Raw genomic sequence first — 7,953 nt, forward strand, 5'->3', positions numbered from 1 at the left:
GAGAACAGAACTTTCAAGGGAAGGCTACAGAGCAGGGAACCCCGACTCAAGGAAGGGCACAATGACTATTGTAACCAGAGTCGAAATGCCTCATTTGAGTGAGCTGGTTTCTTAAAAGAAATATTTCCTTAACTGTCCTGGAAAATTAGTTTCTTTACAATCACAAGATCTTCATTTGTTTTACTACCCTGCATTACAGTTCTAAAGAAATTGGCAAGTCTTTCCCATTGGTTTCCTTGTAGAATAAATTGTAAAACCACAAATATTTAAAAAAAAATCATTGTTTTAGGAACACATTAATGAGAAGAAAGACATATAGCACAGTAGAAAGGATTTAGTTTTTGGTTTTATCCCAGTACCTTCTGTTACCTATTTTGCCAGATTTAAATAAACAATGGTTGTTCTTCCTGTAAGCAGCCAGAGGTGACCTGTGAAGATGGTTCTCTACTCCCTTGACCCAGAAAACCCCACGAAATCATGCAAGTCAAGAGGCTCAAACCTTCGTGTTCACTTTAAGAACACCCTGGAAACTGCCCAGGCCATCAAGGGTATGCATATCCGCAAAGCCACCAAGTATCTGAAGGATGTCACTTTAAAGAGGCAGTGTGTGCCATTCCGGCGGTATAATGGTGGAGTTGGTAGGTACGCCCAGGCCAAACAGTGGGGCTGGACACAGGGACGGTGGTCAAAAAAGAGTGCTGATTTTTTGCTGCCCATGCTTAAAAATGCAGAGTGTAATGCTGAACTTAAGGGGTTGGATGTAGATTCTCTGGTCAATGAACACATCCAGGTGAACAAGGCTCCTAAGATGCGCAGACGAACCTACAGAACTCACGGCCAGATTAACCCATACATGAGCTCCATCTGGGACATCAAGATGATGCTCACTGAGAAGGAACAGATTGTTCCAAAGCCAGAAGAGGAGGTTGGACAGAAGAAAAAGATATCCCAGAAGAAACTGAGGAAACAAAAACACATGGCACGGGAAAAAATTCAGCATAAATAAATGCAGATAAAGTAAAAAAAAAAAAAAAAAAAAAAACGGTTATTTTAGAAACGACCCTGAGGAGGCAAAGCAGAATCTGGCCAATGGATTTCTTTTCTGGAATTAGTCTTTCTTGGTTGCCATCATCTGCTTACACGGTGCACCAGGAAGGGTGATTGTACACAAATTTATATTTTATATGTGTATCAGTTTTTCAAGTTTTCTAGGGTTCTTATTAGCTGTTAAATGTTTTCAGAAAATTTTGAGATTAGTGATTTGTGTCAGTAGATCTTGGGATAACTTCCTGAGCTTGTTGAGTCTTTGTTTCATTGTCTCTGGTCAGTTTCTTCAGCATACTTGTGTACCAGGTTGCTTTTTCTTTCTGAATTTCCTAATTTGTATTATTAAACAGATAAAATTTAATTTCTAGAAAGTAAGGGATGTGTAACTGAAGGAAGTACACAGTACATGTCCCATGCTGAAAACTAAGAAAATACTGAGTGAATATCTGTCAAAATGAGGGGAAAAAAAACAGTTGTGCATGTTTGGTGGTGTTTCTAAGTTCCTTTGTTGCTCAGTCTGGTGGGTAGACTCTGTGTCAGCTGCTTGTTTTAGTAGTCTGCATCTAGATTTTGACCTGGGTAGGTGCTTGTTCTTTGAAAGTAGCAGGATACTAATCTTCTTTTGTCTTGCTTTCCATCACTGGCTGGCCAAGCATGGTTTTGCAGCAGAATATTTTCTTTGCTTACTTAATTAGCAGCATCTTACTAGCCACTGGATTTTTAAAATATTTAACATCCTTTTATAATCCACATCTCCTTCATTTCTTTTGGATGGTCCACCAGAAGTCAAATATTAGAGGAAATGTTTAAGTTCCACTTGCTATTGAAAGGGGACAAAATGAAATATTCCTTTCCTTTAAAAAAAGTGGTCATAATACCTTGATACTATATTCTTGTTTTAACTTTATGACATTGATTTTTGTATCTTAAGGTCTGTGAACCATCTGGAGGCTGTAAAAGTATTTGCTAGATATAGAAGGACTAGATTGTCTTGTATTAAATTTACAGCCAAACCTGTGCCTAAAACTCCTTTTCCAATGCCTTTCTTCTACTTTTTTCCAATATCACATTCTCTGAGTCATTATTAGACATCGCACAAAAGTTAAATGTACTAAGAGCCATTTTAGAAGTTAGTTTCTTTGACTTCTACACATTAGCTCTATAAAAATTAGGTCTAATATTGACTTGTATTATTAGATGAAGCATATTCGTGTTTTTTGGAAACTGATTTCTTGTTCCTTATATTAAGAAATTAGGTCAATGTAACCAGAGCATTTGATCCATCTGTGACTTCCTTTGTGTGCTGTTTCCTGAATCATCTCTTTGATGATTCCGTTTAGAGCTATTTAATCTCTGCACATGTTTGGGGCCTTTTACAAACCCTTCCTGGATTCCTAGGATGCAGATGTTTTCTACCCTGTTAGCAACTTTCCTTTTCATTCTACAGGAGCAACAGTTAAAAAATTATATTAGTCACAGACTGACTCTCAGCGATTTCTCTTTCACTATCTTGTGTCCTGGTCTCTGATTTCTCCAACTATTCCTCCACATCCTTTCTCCATGTGCTTGTCTAGTTTGCCCTCCAGTGAGGACTGTGTATCCTTGCATTTCCATGAATCTCACATAGAGTAGCTCACTCTGCTTGTGAAGAGCCCCATGTACACTGCTGCACTGTGGAACAGGTCAGCTAGCCAAGTGAAGAAGAATACTATGGTGTTGCCTTTCAGGCCAGGGCAGTCGGGGTGCATGGCCCACACTCAGTGGTCAAAAATGAACTTTGCATAATTTCAAGTGAGACTCCTATTTTAAAAGTCTTTAAAATATAAAGGTTATGTAACTTCCCTTTAAAGCTTAATTCATGGTTGTAACTTTGGAATATAATGTATCATGGCTGTTGTCTTTGTTTAGTGGCATTTTCTTTTGGATTGTTATTGATGACCCTTAAATTCTTGCAGATTACATACAGGACTGTTGTGGAAACACTGGATAATCTGCTCACTTTGTCTTGAGTTTGTAAGAATGTGACACGTACTTACATTTTACCAGAAGCCATAGCTATGGGTGCTAGGATCTGAAAATATCTGTATGGGGTGTGTATTAGGTAAAGATGCTGCTGGTTATTGGTCAGATAAGGAAAAGTTATTGGTGGAGTTGGTGTGGTGCTGCTTGTATTTAAATGCTCCCTACATACTGGCTCCCAAGATCTGGAAGCCGTGAGGAGCAGATCCTCAGGTACCCCAAGTGATGCTTTGTAAAGTTTACTTCTTAGTTTAGCTCATCAAAAATGGATAGAGTCTGTGATTAGGCAATAGAAGAAGAAAGGTGGTACTTGAGGATGGAGTGGAGGGTCTCAAGAGAGAGGAGAAGGGGGAACAAGAGAGGAGACCAAGGGAGGAGGAAGCCACCATATGAGGAGATGGACACTGAGCATGTGGCCTGGAAAAACAGCAAGTAACAAGGGATATTATGGCATGGAAATAGGTTACTATAGCTGTAAACCTGCCCAATTAGGCTTATAACTTGTAAATAAAGTACCTGGATTGTGTGGATGAGATTAAGTCTCATGGTCTACTGAAATGAAGTTAGATATTGAACTGTGTATTTCTGGTGATGCAATAACTTTGTTGTTTTTCATAGAGCATTGAGGTGTTTCAATATGTTTGAAAAGAGGCACTGAGTAGTATTTTTAACTATGTGCTACTGCAGTGTACACAGAATAGCCATGTTTGAAATTAGCTAAAGTGATAGGTTTGGGTCTTGCTTTACTAACAGTGTTGTTTGTAGCAGAAAAAGTTCTATAAAAGCACACATCATGCTTAACCTAATAGTATTATCCAGAGATAAATAACAATTTCTTTAATATACGTATCCATTATTAATGGACTTCTTTATGGTTCAGGTGCCGGGCACATTTATACATCTGGGTGAGATTGCAAATTTGATTTGGATATTACAAATGCTGGTAAGCTGTTTTTCTATCGAAACTGGAATTATGTTCTGCAAAGCACCTACTACTGACTAAAATTGATCTCAGGTTTTTTAGTTGAAGGTGCACTTGTTTCATAACAAGTAGAAAATAATGCTGTTAGACTGTTTTTACCTGTGCGTAAAAGAAAAACTTTAATGTTTAAGATAAAGTGTCATTATAGTATATAAAACTATTTATATAATGTGCATATATTTGTGTGTTTGTGTGTGTGTGGGGGGGTGTGTGTGTTCACGCAGGCGTGCATGTATGGATGGATGTAGTGTATACAGATCATCCTGTTACACTGACTTAGTTTCTAGATATGGGAAACAGGAATCCAAACTTTCAAAAAATGATTAGTAAGTTTTTGTTTAATCAAATGGCTCGCCGAAACTTGAAATTTCTTTAACATATTAGTTTTTAGTTCTATAGAAAGTTCTTTAAGGAAAGAAAAAGTAACCATTCCAAGAAACTTCTTTTCTGTTTTTCCTATTATAGTGAGCTGCATAGTTCTCCTAAGCAAGGAGGTGGACTTCATCCTCCTTACCACTTTCACCCTTGCCTACCCCAGGGACTTTCTGACAAGGTAACAGAATGGTTTACATTTATTAAAACATGATACCGTGAGTTTATTGTGACGCGTTTTTGTCTGAACACTGCTGAAGAATAAAAAAAGAATTTTACTAGTTTTTGTACTAAGTATAGAAATAATGGCCATTCATGCAGGTGTTTGGAACTTAAATATTTGCACCTGAAAATAACAGAAACCATATTTCCTTAATAAAATTTAAGGAAAACATATTTTAGCATAATGATTAAATCTTATTTTAATGCAGACCTAATATCAGATTGTCAGTGAGTAAGAATCCCGATTCTACGCAAAGAAATTGAATTGGTTCTCTTTTTTTCAAGAGATGAAATTGCTTCTTGTGGTTATGAAGGCAGGTATGGAGAAGCTAAGTGAGTTCTATTTCTTAATGGGTTGATTTCTTTTATATATTTTTAGAAAGATTAATCCTCGCAAGTCAGTTCTACAATTTCCACCTATGAAATATATATTACAAAAGGAAATATTTTAGTCTGAGTCTTTCATCTATACTACCATGTAAAGAATTTTAAATAACATATTAGTCCCTAGTGATCCTCCAGTGAAAACCAAAATAATAATAATATTAATATTAATAATAATAATAATAGGCATTGTCATGTTTATCTTCCTTCAGGTATAAAATGGTAAGAAATTGAAAGCTACATATTTCTTTTTCTTTTTATTTTTTTATTTGAATGGCATTGGTGGGGCCTTATTTGTCAGTTTTTACAAATAAGAAAAACTTGCCTCACAACTGTTCATAACTTCAGTTCTGGGCAGTCTGTCTCTTCACGGACACAGTCACATACATTCAGGAAAATACACAGAAAATTAAGCTGAAACTTGATTTCCTTCTAAATTAAAAGTAAACTATTTTCTACCATTGATGATGACCAATATTGGCATCTGTGTGGTGGGTAAAATGAGGCAGGCAGCCTTTGGGGGTCAGTGCTTAAATCTTTTGATGAGGGTGGATCCACATACCTATGGGGATGCTGCCACAGGCAGCCAGCAACTAGAGATGTTACTCAACAGACAGTTTTCTGAGGGAGCAAAGCTTAAGTTACTGGGGGGTTGGCACTCTCTATGATCAGCGAAAAACCTATGAACTCCTGACTCCTTGGGGTCAGTGAGAAAGACCAGGGAAGAGAGAAAATTCACACACACACACACACACACACACACACACACACACACACACACACACAGAGTTGATGGTAGAAGGAACAGTGTTCCAGCCCATCATACACAAGCCTTAACAGATACACATAGTTGATGGATGCCCTAACCCTTGTGTTTTATTCTTTGTTCCATCACTTATATGTCCCAGCCAAATCTTTCAAGCAGCATTAAAATACAATGTAATTGTTTTAGTTTTCTTCTAGACAAAAACAGGAGTAATTATTTCATTATTTATCCTTAAAAAGTATTCGTAAAAGACTCACAGATCTAACCACTTATATAAAAATCAGTCATATCTACTTTAATTCCTCAGAATGAGTATCTACTCAAGAGCAATTCTTAATAAATCTCATCAGGAAGCTGAGGGCAAAAATGTGTATAAGAAATCAATTGTTAGTGCCAGAGATGTTGGCCAGTGAGTGATTTGAGGCCCCTTAGAGTTTTCCCATAATTCTTAGATTATGAGGAATATGCTGGAAGTGAACAGAGCAGAACTCCATAACAGCATAACAGCTTTAAGTCCTCAGGACACACAGCTCTCAGGACACATAGTCCTTGGAGCTGTCACACTGAGGTCGCACACACAGGACTGTGGTAATGGGGGGGGGTTTCATACTAGATCCTATCTCCATTTTAAATTTGATACTTAAATGGTTTATTTTATTTACATGAAAAATGCATGAAGCTTGGGATTTGCTTCTCAATAACTTAAGAGGTTTCTTAGTTGTTTGTAGTTCTCTGTGGTGATGTGAATGTTAGGAAAATCCCAGAAGCCACTGAGTACTAACAGAGTATTAATTATTCTTCTGCTCTTAGCAAGAGGGCAAGAAACACCTGTAGCTGTTTCTTAAGCAGGAATATGTTCAGTGAATTTCTCTATTGTTTTACAGTTTTCATGGCACACATTCCTTTGTCATATTTATTTCAAGAATTTTCTTGTTGTTTTGTTTTGATTTAGTTTATTGAGAGTAGTATTGTCCCCTTGCTTTCTGTGTTTGTCTTTTGTATATAAAAAGGATACTGATTCCTGTGCTTTAATTTTGTGTTTTTCAACTTTTATTAATATTTATCAGCTCTAGGAGTTTTTTTTAAGATTTAGTTTTTATGTATAGAATCTTAAAACCTGAAAATAAACATATATTGATTTCTTCCCTCCTCATTTATTTGCTTCATTACCTTGACTTGTTTAATTGCTTGACCTAACACTGTAAGAAGTATATTGAGAAGTGAGATGAGAGAACATCCTTGTCTTGGTCTTGATTCCAACACAAGTACTTTGAATTATTCTCTCTCTCTTTTGGATGACTTTTGCTGTATATTGCCTTTATCAAGTTGAGATAAATCCCTTGTATCCCTATTCTCTGCAAGACTTTCCTCACAAATGGAGGCTGTATTTTATCAAAGGTCTTTTATGTATGCAATAGGGTGGTACTTGTACTTATGTGGTATATTATGTTAATTCTCATGTATTGACGCTTTCCTCCATCTCTGGGATGAAGTTGCCTTAAGCCTAATGGGAAATCTGTTTGTGTTACTGCATTTGGTTTACACGTATTTTATTAATGTCTTGTGCACCTATGGTCATCAGAGATGTTGGTGTATGACTTTCCTTTCCGGTTGTTTGGTTTCAGCATCAAGATTAGACTCCTAGTAAATGTTTTCTAACTGTTTTGGGAATATCTTACCTTTTCAACTTTGAGAATGTGGTGGCTGCCATTTTCTTCCCCTACCTTTATGTTGGCTCAAATAGGATTCAGGAAGTAATATTGACCTATTGTCAATACAGATTACAATACTGTGCACACTCAGAAGGTATACATCTTGGTTCTAAACCATGTATGATCTTGGTTCCATTACTATAGGCGGAAATATTTTCAGAACGAAATCTGATTCCTAAATGTCATAGTTTAGGGCTCACCTGCTTTGTTTTGCAACATAACCCTGTTTTTGTTTTTGTTTGTTTGTTTTGTTTTGTTTTTTGAAAAACTGCTTTTATTTGTTGTAGCACAAAACTGTTATTTAGCCTATTAATTTAAAATTAATAATTTGTAATTACATCCTTGATTTATATGAAAACAAGTCACTATACCTTTTATTTCACTTCTTAGTGTGTTTTTATTGAATTTCACCAGGTCCATTAATGAACGTAAGAGGAAGGACCATGGAA

At 36.4% G+C, this 7,953-nt stretch overlaps 1 pseudogene; it reads left to right on the forward strand.

Moving 5' to 3' along the window:
* The first annotated feature begins 411 nt into the window (after positions 1 to 411).
* LOC134485560 (large ribosomal subunit protein uL22-like) lies at positions 412 to 1,006 on the forward strand (annotated as a pseudogene).
* Positions 1,007 to 7,953: the final 6,947 nt, after the last annotated feature.

Source organism: Rattus norvegicus, chromosome 2, assembly GCF_021556685.1.
Source record: "Rattus norvegicus strain SHRSP/BbbUtx chromosome 2, alternate assembly SHRSP_T2T, whole genome shotgun sequence".
In the NCBI taxonomy this organism is placed as follows: domain Eukaryota; kingdom Metazoa; phylum Chordata; class Mammalia; order Rodentia; family Muridae; genus Rattus; species Rattus norvegicus.